Genomic DNA, 13,486 nt, shown 5'->3' on the forward strand with positions numbered 1-13,486 from the left:
CACCACAGTGTATAAGCATTCCCTTTTCTCAGTAGCCTTGCCAGCATCTCTTGTTTTTTTTACTTTTTAATAATAGTCATTTTGACTGGTGTAAGATGGCATCTCATTATTGTGGTTTTGACTTTCATTTCTCTGATGACTAGTAAAGTTAAGCATTTATTCATGTTTGTTGGCTGCTTGTTTTCTTTTGACAAGTGTCTGTTTACATCTTTTGCCTACTTTTAAAGGGGTTACTTTATTTTTGCTTGTTTAGTTGTTTACTTTTTATGTTGATTCTGAATATTAGACCTTTTTTGATGCAGTTTTTGAATATTTTCTCCCATTCTATAGGTTGTCTGTTACTCTGTTATTAGTTTCGTTTGCTGTGTAATTAGATCCAATTTGTCATTTTTTTGTTGCAATAGCTTTTGAGAACTTAGTCATAAATTTTTTTCCAAAGCCAATGTTCAGAATGGTGTTTCCTAGGTTTTCTTCTAGACATCTCTTAGATTGAGGTCTTACATTTAAATCTTTAAACCTTCTTGAGTTAATTTTTGTATATGGTGAAATGTAGGGGTCCAGTTGCATTCTTCTGCATATGCCTAGCCAGCAATCTCAGCACCATTTATTAAATAGGTAGTTCTTCACCATTGTTTTTCTGTTGTTGCCTTTGTCTAAGGTCAGATGGCTGTAGGTATGTGGCTTAATTCTGGGTTCTGTTTTTTGTTCCATTGATCTATGTCTGTTTTTGCATGCTGTTCTGCTTATTGTAGTCTTGTGGTACAGTTTGAAGTCAAGTAATGTGATGCCTCCAGCTTTGTTTTTGTTGTTGTTTAGAATTGCTTTGACAATTCAGGCTATTCTTTGGTTTTAGACGAAGTTTAGAGTAGTTTTTTTCTAGTTCTGTGAAAAAAGATGTTAGTAGCTTGATAGGATTGGCGTTGAATATGTAATTGCTTTGAGCAGTATGGCCATTTTAACAATATTGATTCTTACAATTAATGAACATGGAATGCTTTTCCATTAATTTTTGTCATCTATTATTTTTTTCAGCAGTGTTCTGTAGTTCCCCTGGTAGAGATGTTTCACCTTCTTGGTTATATATAGTCTAGGCTTTTTTTTATCTTTCAGCTATTGTAAATGGAATTGCATTCTTTTTTTTTTTTTTTTTTTTTTTTGAGACGGAGTCTCGCTCTGTCACCCAGGCTGGAGTGTAATGGTGTGATCTCGGCTCACTGCAACCTCTGCCTCCTGGGTTCAAGCAATTCTCCCGCTTCAGCTTCCTGAGTAGCTGACATTACAGGCACCCGCCATGATGCCCAGCTAATTTTTGTATTTTGGTAGAGATGGGGTTTCATCAGTTGGCCAGGCTGGTCTTGAACTCCTGACCTCAGGTGGTCCACCCGCCTTGGCCTCCCAAAGTGCTGGGATTATAGGTGTGAGCCACTGTGCCCAGCCTAGTATTTCAAAGAATTTTTTTAATTTCTCCCTTAATTTCATTGTTTACCTAAAAGTCATTCAGGAACAAGTTATTTAATTTCCATGTTATTGTGTGGTTTTGAGAGATCTTGGTATTGATTTCTATTTTTATTGCACTGTGGTCCAAGGGTATGGCTGCCATGATTTTTATTTTTTTTAATTGATTGAAACTTGCTTTAGGCTGAGCTTGTTGTCCATGTGTTCCATGTGCAGATGAGAAGAATGTGCACTCTGTAGTTATGGCTTCAGTGTTCTGTAAATGTCTATTAGGGCCAATTGGTCAAGTGTCAGATTTAAGTCCAGGTTTCTTTGTTAGTTTTCTGCTCTGGTGATCCGTCTAATGCTGTCAGTGGGGTGTTGAAGTCCCCTACTATTATTGTGTGGATGAGTCTTTTCATAGATCTAGAACTACGGCTTTATGAAGCTGGGTACTCTAATGTGGGGTACGTATGTATTTAGATAGTTAAGTCTTCTTATTAAATTGAGGTCTTTATCATTATGAAATGCTTTTCTTCATACTTTTTTATTTTTGTTGTTTTAAAGTCTGTTTTGTCTGATCTAAGAATATCTACCCCTGCTCTTTTTTGTTTTCCATTTGTATGATTGATTTTCTTCCAACCTTTTACTTTGAGTCGTATGGGTGTTGTCACATGTGAGATGGATCTCTTGATAACAGCAGACAAATGAGTCTTTCTTTTTAAAATCAAACTTGCCACTCTACGCCTTTTGAGTAAGGCATTTAGGCCATTTATATTCTAGGTTAATAGTGATATGTGAGGTTTTCATCCTTTCATGAAGTTGTTGCCTAGTTGCTTTGTAGGTTTTTATTGTGTGGTTGCTTTATAGGATCTGAGGACTATATACTTAAGTGTATTTTTATGGTAGCAGGTATTGTTCCTTTGTTTCCATGTTTAGAATTCCCTTAAGGATTTCTTGTAAGGCTGGTCTAGTGGTAACAAATACCCTTATTGCTTGCTTGTCTGTAAAATATTTTATTTCTTCTTTGCTTTTGAAGCCTAGTTTGGTGTGACATAAAATTCTTTGTTGGAATTTCTTTTCTTTCAGAATGCTGAAAATAGGCCTTCAATCCCTTCCAGCTTGCAAGGTTTCTGCTGAGAAGTCTGCTGTTGGTCTGATGGAGTTCGCTTTGTACATAATCTAACATTTTTCTGTAGCTGTCTTTAAGATTTTTTTTCTTTAGTATTGATGGTAGACAGTGTGGTGACTATGTCTTGGTGATGTCTGTTTCGTATAGTATCTCCCAGGTGTTCTCTGGATTTCTTCTATCTGGATGTCTACCTCTCCAGCAAGATTAGGGAGATTTTCTTAAATTATTCTCTCAAATATGTTTTCCAGGTCATTTACCTTTTCTCCTTCTCTCAGAAATGTCATTAATTCATAAGTTTGGTCACTTTATATAATCCCATCTTTCTCAAAGACTTTATTTTTTTTTAATTCTTTTTTTGTTTGAGTTTCTTCAAAAGACCAGACTTCAATTCTGAAATTCGTTCTTCTGCTTGCTCCAGTCTATTGATAAAGCTTTGAATTGTATTTTGAAATTCCTTAATTGAGCTTTTCAATACCAGAAGCTCTGGCTGATTTCTTTTTGACATGTTTATCTCTTCCTTCATTTACTAGATTGCTGTAGAAATATTTGTGTTGATTTTGAACCTTGCCTTGGGTGTTGCTGAGCTTCCTTGCAATGCATGCTTTGAATTTTTTGAGAGCTTCTCTTAGTAAACAATAATAAAGTATATACCTAGTGACATCGGCCACAGCCATCTCTTATTCATGCATGCCATCTGCTGGTAGTATGCCAAACTGCACAATAGCTTAATATAAAGCCAGCCATGAGAAGTCCATAGGGCTATAAAAGCAAAGCCAAAAGATGATACCAAACATACTGTATGCTCACACCTTCTAGGGAGACAGGGCTAAGGAAAAAGAAAATACATATATATATATATATATATATATATATATATATATATGAATCTTGTCTGCATGAAAATAATTACAAAAATTAGGAATGCCAACATCTCCAGATGAGAAGAAGCCATTGTAAGAATTCTGGCATCATGAAAAATCTGAATGTTGTGACACCACTGAAAGATTACACTAGCTCTTCAGCAATGATCCCTAACCAAAATGGAAAATAAGAGATTACAGATTTAAAAATTCAAAGCATGCATTCCAAGATGGACAAGTCTGGAATGGGCAGGCCCATGTACAGGCTTCCTGATAGCAGACACAAGCACCAGTGTCAACCATGTACCCAGAAGTGTGACTAGCCATGGAGATCAGATAGGAAACCTCCTTGGCTCCAAGTTCTCTGCATAGAGTGGGGTGTTCTAGATGCCTGGAGGTCTGCCTGGGCTTGGACTATAGACCACCCCACTGCACCACAATCTCTGCAAAGAAAGGGTAGGGTGGCTCACAGACTGCCTGTTTTATCACATCTCTACCATTTGGTGATGATCTGATCTTGCACAAATTACTTTATTATTATTTTTAAATTTTTTATTTAAAAAAATTTATCACTTTTCCAACGTGATGTATCAGTTATATTGACATAACCATTTATTTTTATTTTTTATTTCTGTGGGTACACAGTAGGTGTATATGTTGATGGGTTACATGAAATATTTTGATATAAGCATGCAATGCATAATAATCACATCAGGATAAATGGGGTATCCATCACCCCAAGAATTTATTTTTTGTGTTACAAACACAAATATAGAGCTCCCAGAGGAATGGGCAGAATTCCATCTTTGCTATTTCTCAGCCTTCACTGGTGGTACCTCCAGGTACTGGAAAATCTGAGATGACTAGGGACTGGAGAGGACTCCCAGCAAACCATAGCAGCCCTATAGAAAAGTGGCCAAATTATTAAAAGAAAAAAATACTCATCCAAAGGTCAGCAACTTCAAATATTAAAGGTAGATAAGCCCACAAAGATGAGAAAAAATCAGCACAAGAATGGTGAAAACACAAAAAGTCAGAGTGCCCTCTTTTCTCCAAATGACCACATCACCTCTCCAGCAAGGGTTTGAAACTGGACTGAGATGGCTGAAATGACAGAAGTAGACTTCAGAATACGGATAAAAACAAACTTCACTGAGCTAAAGTATCATGTTTTAACCCAATGCAAGGAAGCTAAAAAGTCATGATAAAGCATTGCATGAGCTGACAGACAAAATAGCCAGTGTAGAGAAGAATGTAACCAGCCTGACAGAACTGAAAAACACAATAGAAGAATGTTAAAATGCAATCACAAGTATGAATAGCAGAATAGACCAAGCAGAGGAAAGAATCTCAGAGCTTGAAGACTGCCTTTCTGAAATAAGATGGGTAGACAAGGATAGAAAAAAAAAGAATGAAAAGGAATGACCAAACCTCCAAGAAATATGGGATTGTGTAAAGAGAACAAATCTATGACTGGCTGGTGTATCCAAAAGAGATGGGGATAATGGAACCAATTTGGAAAACATATTTTAGGATATCATCCATGAGAACTCCCCCAACCTAGCTAGCCAGGCCAACATTTCCATTTGCTTGGTAGATCTTCCTCCATCCCTTTATTTTGAGCCTATGTGTGTCTCTGCACGTGAGATGAGTTTCCTGAATACAGCACACTGATGGGTCTTGACTCTTTATCCAATTTGCCAGTCTGTGTCTTTTAATTGGAGCATTTAGCCCATTTACATTTAAGATTAATATTCTCATGTGTGAATTTGATCCTGTCATTATGATGTTAGCTGGTTATTTTGCTCATTAGTTGATGCAGTTTCTTCCTAGCCTTGATGGTCTTTACAATTTGGCTTGTTTTTGCAGTGGCTGCTACCAGTTGTTCCTTTCCTTGTTTAGTGCTTCCTTCAGGAGCTCTTTTAGGGCAGGCCTGATGGTGACAAAATCTCTCAGCATTTGCTTGTCTCTAAAGTATTTTATTTCTCTTTCACTTATGAAGCTTAGTTTGGCTGGATATGAAATTCTGGGTTGAAAATTCTTTTCTTTAAGAATGTTGAATATTGGCCCCCACTCTCTTCTGGCTTGTAGAGTTTCTGCCGAGAGATCAGCTGTTAGTCTGATGGGCTTCCCTTTGTGGGTAACCCGATCTTTCTCTCTGGCTGCCCTTAACATTTTTTCCTTCATTTCAACTTTGGTGAATCTGACAATTATGTGTCTTGGAGTTGCTCTTCTCAAGGAGTATCTTTGTGGCATTCTCTGTATTTCCTGAATTTGAATGTTGGCCTGCCTTGCTAGATTGGGGAAGTTCTCCTGGATAATATCCTGCAGAGTGTTTTCCAACTTGGTTCCATTCTCCCCGTCACTTTCAGGTACACCAATCAGACGTAGATTTGGTCTTTTCAGATAGTCCCATATTTCTTGGAGGCTTTGTTCATTTATTTTTACTCTTTTTTCTCTAAACTTCTCTTCTCACTTCATTTCATTAATTTCATCTTCCATTGCTGATACCCTTTCTTCCAGTTGATCGCATCGGCTACTGAGGCTTGTGCATTCGTCACATAGTTCTCATGCCGTGGTTTTCAGCTCCACCAGGTCCTTTAAGGACTTCTCTGCATTGGTCATTCTAGATAGCCATCCGTCTATTTTATTTCAAGGTTTTTAACTTCTTTGCCATTGGTTCAAACTTCCTCCTTTAGCTTGGAGTAGTTTGATCTTCTGAAGCCTTCTTCTCTCAACTCGTCAAAGTCATTCTCCATCCAGCTTTGTTCTGTTGCTGGTGAGGAGCTGCATTCCTTTGGAGGAGGAGAGGCGCTCTGATTTTTAGAGTTTCCGGTTTTTCTGCTCTGTTTTTTCCCCATCTTTGTGGTTTTATCTACCTTTGGTCTTTGATGATGGTGACATACAGATGGGTTTTTGGTGTGGATGTCCTTTCTGTTTGTTAGTTTTCCTTCTAACAGTCAGGACCCTCAGCTGCAGGTCTGTTGGAGTTTGCTGGCGGTCCACTCCAGACCCTGTTTGCCTGAGTATCAGCAGCGGTGGCTGCAGAACAGCGGATATTGGTGAACCGCAAATGCTACTGCCTGATCATTCCTCTGGAAGTTTTGTCTCAGAGGAGTACCCAGCTGTGTGAGGTGTCAGTCTGCCCCTACTGGGGGGTGCCTCCCAGTTAGGCTACTCAGGGGTCAGGGACCCACTTGAGGAGGCAGTCTGCCTGTTCTCAAATCTCAAGCTGCGTGCTGGGAGAACCACTACTCTCTTCAAAGCTGTCAGACAGGGACATTTAAGTCTGCAGATGTTGCTGCTGCCTTTTGTTTGTCTGTGCCCTGCCCCCACAGGTGGAGCCTACAGAGGCAGGCAGGCCTCCTTGAGCTGTGGTGGGCTCCACCCAGTTCGAGCTTCCTGGCCACTTTATTTACCTACTCAAGCCCCGGCAATGGCAGGCGCCCCTCCCCCAGCCTCGCTGCTGCCTTGCAGTTTGATCTCAGACTGCTGTGCTAGCAATGAGCAAGGATCTGTGGGTGTAGGACCCTCCAAGCCATGTGTGGGATATAATCTCCTGGTGTGCCGTTTGTTAAGCCCATTGGAAAAGTGCAGTATTAAGGTGGGAGTGACCCGATTTTCCAGATGCCATCTGTCACCCCTTTCTTTGACTAGGAAAGGGAATTCCCTGACCCCTTGTGCTTCCCAGGTGAGGCGATGCCTCGCCCTGCTTCAGCTCATGCACAGTGCACTGCACCCACTGTCCTGCACCCACTGTCCGGCACTCCCCAGTGAGATGAACCCAGTACCTCAGTTGGCAATGCAGAAATCACCTGTCTTCTGCGTCACTCATGCTGGGAGCTGTAGACTGGAGCTGTTCCTATTCAGCCATCTTGGCTCCACCCGCCCTGTACTTTCATTTATAACTTGCTTGTTTTACTTAATGATGCCTCCTGGAAATTATTCCTTAACAGGTGTGAAGTTTATTTAGTTCTGTGTGTGTGCGTGTGCAGGTACATGTTGCTTTACATCCTGGTCAATATTTAGTGATTACAGATTTGTAAGTTTTTCTTTTATTCTGCAAAGTAATATGCTATTTCATGGCTTTTTAATTTGCATTTTTGATTACTAGTTAGGCTTAGCATCTTCTTTTTTAAAACTGAAGACTAGTGAAAGTTGAATCCTGGAAGAGGGGAGAGTATAACAAAATAAATCTGTTACTGTGAAAAATTAATTGTGACAACTCAATACCTTCCAATGAGCCCAGAATCTTCTTATTCACTGGATATTCAGGTTTGCTTCTGTAAGTAACTTGCCAATATCTCATTGTTTTTTTTTTTTGAAACAAGTTGTTTAATATTTATTGATTTTTCAGGAGCACTTTACACAATTAGCTTACAAATTCTCTACCACTAATAAGCATTATAGTCCCTCCTCTTAATCTAAATATAGTATAGTCCTTCTGTATATGGTTTCTCAGCTTCTTCTTTAGGCATTGAAGACTGTTCCTTTCTGGGTGAAGGAGAATCACGTAGCAATTGGGAGCAAGATGCATCCATGCAACCCAGTGCTGGAGGTCAAGATGGAGACAATCTCCACAGCCACCATGGCCTTTCCCTGATTGCTACTATAACTCAGGAGGAAAGCCACCCAGATACTGCAGAACACCAACATGCTGAAGGTGACACATTTGGTTTCATTGAAGATGTCAGGCGGGTTACTTTCCAGGAAGACTACAGCAAAGGTCCCCAGAACCAAGAAGCCCAAATAGCTCAAGACACAGTAGAAAACAGTGATAGAGCCCCCATTACACTGGATAATGATTATACCAGGACTATGGGTCTTTGTCTAGGGAGGAAGGAGATGTTTCCAACTAGATTCCAGAGATGGTCACTTGGATGAGGGGGCAAAGGTGACAACAGAATGAGATTTTAGGGTACCCAACAGGACCTTGGGTCCTGGCTGGCCTTGTAGCTTGCCCATCCTGCTGGCTGGCCTTGTAGCTTGGAAGGCCATGACCACAGTGAAAGTTTTGGCTGAAGCAGAAGACACAGCCACTGTGAACTGAACTGAAAAGGTGGCCTGTTCCCAGGGTTCAAAGCATATATGGAAGGAGAAAGCTTGACAGTGACGTAATGTATTTGGAGTGCAAAAATGCCCGCAGGGAATTCATTCTAAATGGGGAGAAATACAGAACAGGCCTTAGGAACAATGTGACCTGGGCATTGTCATCTTTTCATTGTAACTAATTACAGACTGCACTGGATTTGTGAGACATATGATAGCAAACCTTTTCTGTAAAGGGTAATAAATATTTACAGTTTGCAAACCAGAAGGTGTCTGTGGCAACTATTCAAGTCTTCTCTTGCAGATTGAAAGCCACTGTAAGCAATATGCAAAGGAGCAGTTGTAGCTGTATTTAGCAATATGCAAAGGAGCAGCTGTAGCCATATTTAGCAATATGTGAAGGAGCGGTTGTAGCCGCATTGAGCAATATGTGAAGGAGCGGTTGTAGCCGCATTTAGCAATATGTGAAGGAGCGGTTGTAGCCGCATTTAGCAATATGTGAAGGAGAGGTTGTAGCCTCATTTAGCAATATGTGAAGGAGCGGTTGTAGCCGCATTTAGCAATATGTGAAGGAGCGGTTGTAGCCGCATTTAGCAATATGTGAAGGAGCGGTTGTAGCCGCATTTAGCAATATGTGAAGGATCGGTTGTAGCCGCATTTAGCAATATGTGAAGGAGCGGTTGTAGCCGCATTTAGCAATATGTGAAGGACGGTTGTAGCCGCATTTAGCAATATGTGAAGGAGCGGTTGTAGCCGTATTTAGCAATATGTGAAGGAGCGGTTGTAGCCGTATTTAGCAATACGTAAAGGAGCAATTGTAGCCATATTTAGCCTGTGGGCCATGGTTTGCCTGCCCTTGCTCTAGATGACTTAGAGAACTCAACACCTGCCCACACTGACCCTTCCAATCTGTTCCTGGGGATTGTCTGATACTACTGTCTTGGGGCAAGTCTGAGCATTTTTCCCCTCCTCCATCCAAACCCAAAATGGACAGAGAAAACTCACTATGTGCAAAATGGAATCCAAATGGAAATTGGATTCCATTTGGATTTCCATTTTGCTATGGAGACTCATGCAACCTGTTTTGTGGCCAATTGGACATAGAAGGATGGTTTTCTCTCAGAATTTGCAGGATAAAGTTACCCAAAGAGTAAACATGAGTTGAATGTCAACTTTCAGAAGGAATTGTTTGAAAGCCCTCCTATCATCTTTCTGTCAGCAAAATGTCTCTCAAGGCAGTGCCTGCATTCAAAGTAGCAGTGGAGCCCGCAGGGCAGCTCTCACTGCAGACAGAATGAGAAAACTGGTGGAAGCAGAGTTCTAAGGTTAGATTGTTGGATCTCCAGGGGAACAAAGTTCAAAACCACTTTTCCTTTTCACAATTCTCTTGATTCTTCTCTTAGTATGAGTCAGGGTAGCAGGTCACATCAATTTCATGAAAGGAATACTAATGATAATAATTTAGGATATTTTTGACTACAGCTAGAGAAATCTCAAACAAACAAGCTTAATCAGGAAAGCTTTTGACACATAGTTGGAAATGGAGGTACTTTTGTGTTTCTGAAATCCTGTTTTTATTGGCTTCTCATTGGCTTTTTCATGGTGGCAAAATTATACTTAGCTGTTAGAGCCTTCATATCCATGAACTACAATTTCTGTGGAATAAGAAGGAGATATACTGGAACTGAAGCTTTTGGTAACCTCGAATTTTCATTTTGGCAGGCAAACCAAAGAGAAGAAAGACTTTGTGCTTGAGAGTTGAAAATGAGACCACCTTGCCACGTCAATTCAGGTCTCTTAAAGTCTTCCCTTGCAGGAGAAGAGGGAAGTGAAAAGAAATCTTCTTGCAAACAGGGTCTGGTGTGGACCTCCAGCAAACTCCAACAGATTAGTTCATTGACAGAAAGGGATTGTCTTGTGAAAGGGAAATATCTTGGATCCCTTCAAGCTGGGAACCCCTCAGGGCAAATCTGCCTACTTCTGTCAATTCATCAATCTCATTCTCCATCCAGTTTTGTGCCCTTTCTGGAGAGGAGTTGCCATCATTTGTCATACACAAGTATCAATAGCCAAATTGATCACGCAAAGAAAAGATACCAGAGATTGAAGATCAACTTACTAAAATAAGGCATGAAGAAAAGATTAGAGAAAAAAGAATGAAAAGGAACTAACAAAGCCTCCAAGAAATATGAGACTATGTGAAAAGACCAAACTACAGTTGATTGGTGTACCTGAAAGTGACAGGGAGAATGGAACCAAGTTGGAAAACGCATTTCAGGATATTATCCAGGAGAACTTCCCCAACCTAGCAAGACAGGCCAACATTCAAATTCAGGTAATACAGAGAACACCACTAAGATACTCCTCAAGAAGAGCAACCCCAAGGCAAATAATTGTCAGATTCTCCAAGGTTGAAATATATGCAATGTATTCAATATAAGCTCTCAGTATTTAAGATTTAGTAGGGCTTGGTGTCATTTTTAGACCCAGGAGTCAAGGCCCTGTAACTCAATGTCACAAGGACTTTAAAAGCACATACAGGAAGATAACAAATGTAATAACCTTCATTAAAAATTTTTTTAACCTCAGTTTTTTCTAAGCAATAAAACATAAAATCTTCTAGGCAGGTTACCAAAAGGCAAAAAAAAAACAAAAAAAAAAACAAAAAAAAAAACCCTTCTGCAGTGCACAGAATATTATGTTCAAAGGAAACATTTCCTTTAGACCTTTGAGGAAACACTGTTAGCATCAGGCAACAACAACAAAAAACTGGAACCCAAGGAAAACAAACTTATATGACCTGAAAATGAGTTGAAAGAGAGTGTTACTATTTTGTGCCTTTTAGAAAGGGAGAGAAAACCAAAACCCGTGAGATGCAATAAAAGTTGAATTTTGGGTTAAAAATTAAAAAATAAAATCTCTTATAATTTATTGAGTAAATCAACCCCTTAAGAAAATTTCATTGTTCTAACCAATTCTTTAGTGTATAAGTGTTTTCTTACATCAAACCCAATCTACAGAAACACTATTATCATTTCTCTTTATAGACAACTTGATCATATAAAAGTTTTTGTTTTGCTCGTTTAATAATCTTCTTATAGTGACTTATACAGCCCATTCATGACATGCTTGGATTTTCTGGTTTGTTCTAAATATCACTTTTTCTTAAACAACTAGTCATTTTATTCTAGGACTATATTTACCATACAAGATTCTTTCTCATATAAAATTATTTCTCTTTAAGCTGTCTTACAAAAAAAAAAACCTCTTTCTTTTTTTGGGGGGATGCCCTTAAAGAAATATTTTATTTTGTTTATATCATTGTAGATACTAGTACCCTTAGTTTAGTAAAAGAAAACTACCACATGATCTTTATTTTTAAATTCTTGGGTTAAGCTCTGGAGAATTTTCATAGGCAAATTCTGTGTGGGCTGGAACAGTAAGCACTCCAATAAAATCTATCTCCAGGAAGAATGGACCACCCACTTTATCAGCCAAGGTGAATGCTATAGAAGAGATCTTATCAAGCAGAAGCTGACTCTGAACATCCTGTACCCTTCCTTGATTAGGGAAAAAAAATTTGGAAAAAGGGATCTTGACCTCCTGCCAGTAGGAGTCCCCACGGGTGAACACGAAGTAACTATACATCTGTTTTTCCTCTGGATTATACCTGTGTCCTCCCTGATATTCATCATCCAAGGCCAACCATCCCCACATACACGGAGATACAGAGTACTGAACTGGGACCAATCATAAGACATCTTCCTCTCAAAAGCACCCCCTGGAATCCTGGATATCATTGCACAGTACCCACTTCAGGTAGTCTCCCCATCCTGAGGCACCTCAGAGCTCAGAGTTCCATATAGCAGTGCACTTTGGTTATTCTTGCCCATTTTCAAAAATACTTCACTTCTGCCTCCAATCGTCTTTTCAGAAGTCACTATCTACTTATCCAAGTCTTCTTTCCCCCAGAACTGTCAGACAACCTTGGCTTGTTCCAGCAAGACCTCATGCAGAGGGCGGCCTTCGGGTCCTATCCAATGATCCACAATTTCATCCTTCAAATGCCTAAAATTGTCCTTTATTTCATCTCTAATTGCTTTATTGAAACTAACTTCAGGTTTCTCCTCAGGAGAAGTTATATCCAAAGCAACTTCTTTCTGGTGATGTCCTTGGCAACCCCCTTCAGTATTCCTCTGTGAGGAGGCTTTGCCAGGAGAAGCCACTGGTTTCTGAAGACTACTGGAGTGGTGTGCAAAGTGAATACCCAAAAATGAATGCAAGGCAGCAGTTGTCTTAGAGCATTTTCTGAGAATATAAGTGCCATGCAGCAATTTGTGAACCAAAGCCATGGTACAAAAAAATCAAAATGTAAGTTTCTTCCTGGGCTACCAAGGGCTACCAAGAAGCTTCAGCAAATAGCCCAATTCTGCCAAATGCCAGAAGCTGCTCTAAGTGTATTTTCATTGACGGCTCACAACAACCCTGAGAGAGGTACTATTATCATTTCAATTATAGAGATGAGGAAATGGATGTTCCAAGACTAATTTACAGAAGGTCACACAGGTAGTGAGTAGCAAAACTCTTCTGCCTCGGGGTTTGCCTCCGGCACTCACCGCCTGACTTCCACAGGCTGGACGTTCCCCACGCTGGAGAGAAAAACCTCTTTATTTCTTTAACTTTCTTTACATATCTCTTATTTCCTGGTTCCTTTTACCTTGTTTTATATAAAACCTTTACATAAGCTTTGAATTACACAAAAGAGTGTATACCTTTTTAAAAAGCACACACCTGTTTTTAGAAAGAATGTTTTCCTACAATATATTTTGTTGAAAAATACCCAAATAATAAAATATCTATTATTTAATAGTAATTTAGATTTTAAATTATGACAATTTTATCTACAAGTATTCATCCCATTATATTTACCTAATTATCTTATGTTAATCACTTACCTACATTGTTTATGAAACTGTGATAGGCATCATTTAAAATTATGAAACCACCATAA

General features: G+C 39.4%; 1 pseudogene; it reads right to left on the reverse strand.

Moving 5' to 3' along the window:
- Positions 1-1,130: 1,130 nt before the first annotated feature.
- LOC129393029 (complex I intermediate-associated protein 30, mitochondrial-like) lies at positions 1,131-12,827 on the reverse strand (annotated as a pseudogene).
- Positions 12,828-13,486: the final 659 nt, after the last annotated feature.

This window comes from Pan paniscus, chromosome 20, assembly GCF_029289425.2.
Source record: "Pan paniscus chromosome 20, NHGRI_mPanPan1-v2.0_pri, whole genome shotgun sequence".
Classification (NCBI taxonomy): Eukaryota; Metazoa; Chordata; class Mammalia; order Primates; family Hominidae; genus Pan; species Pan paniscus.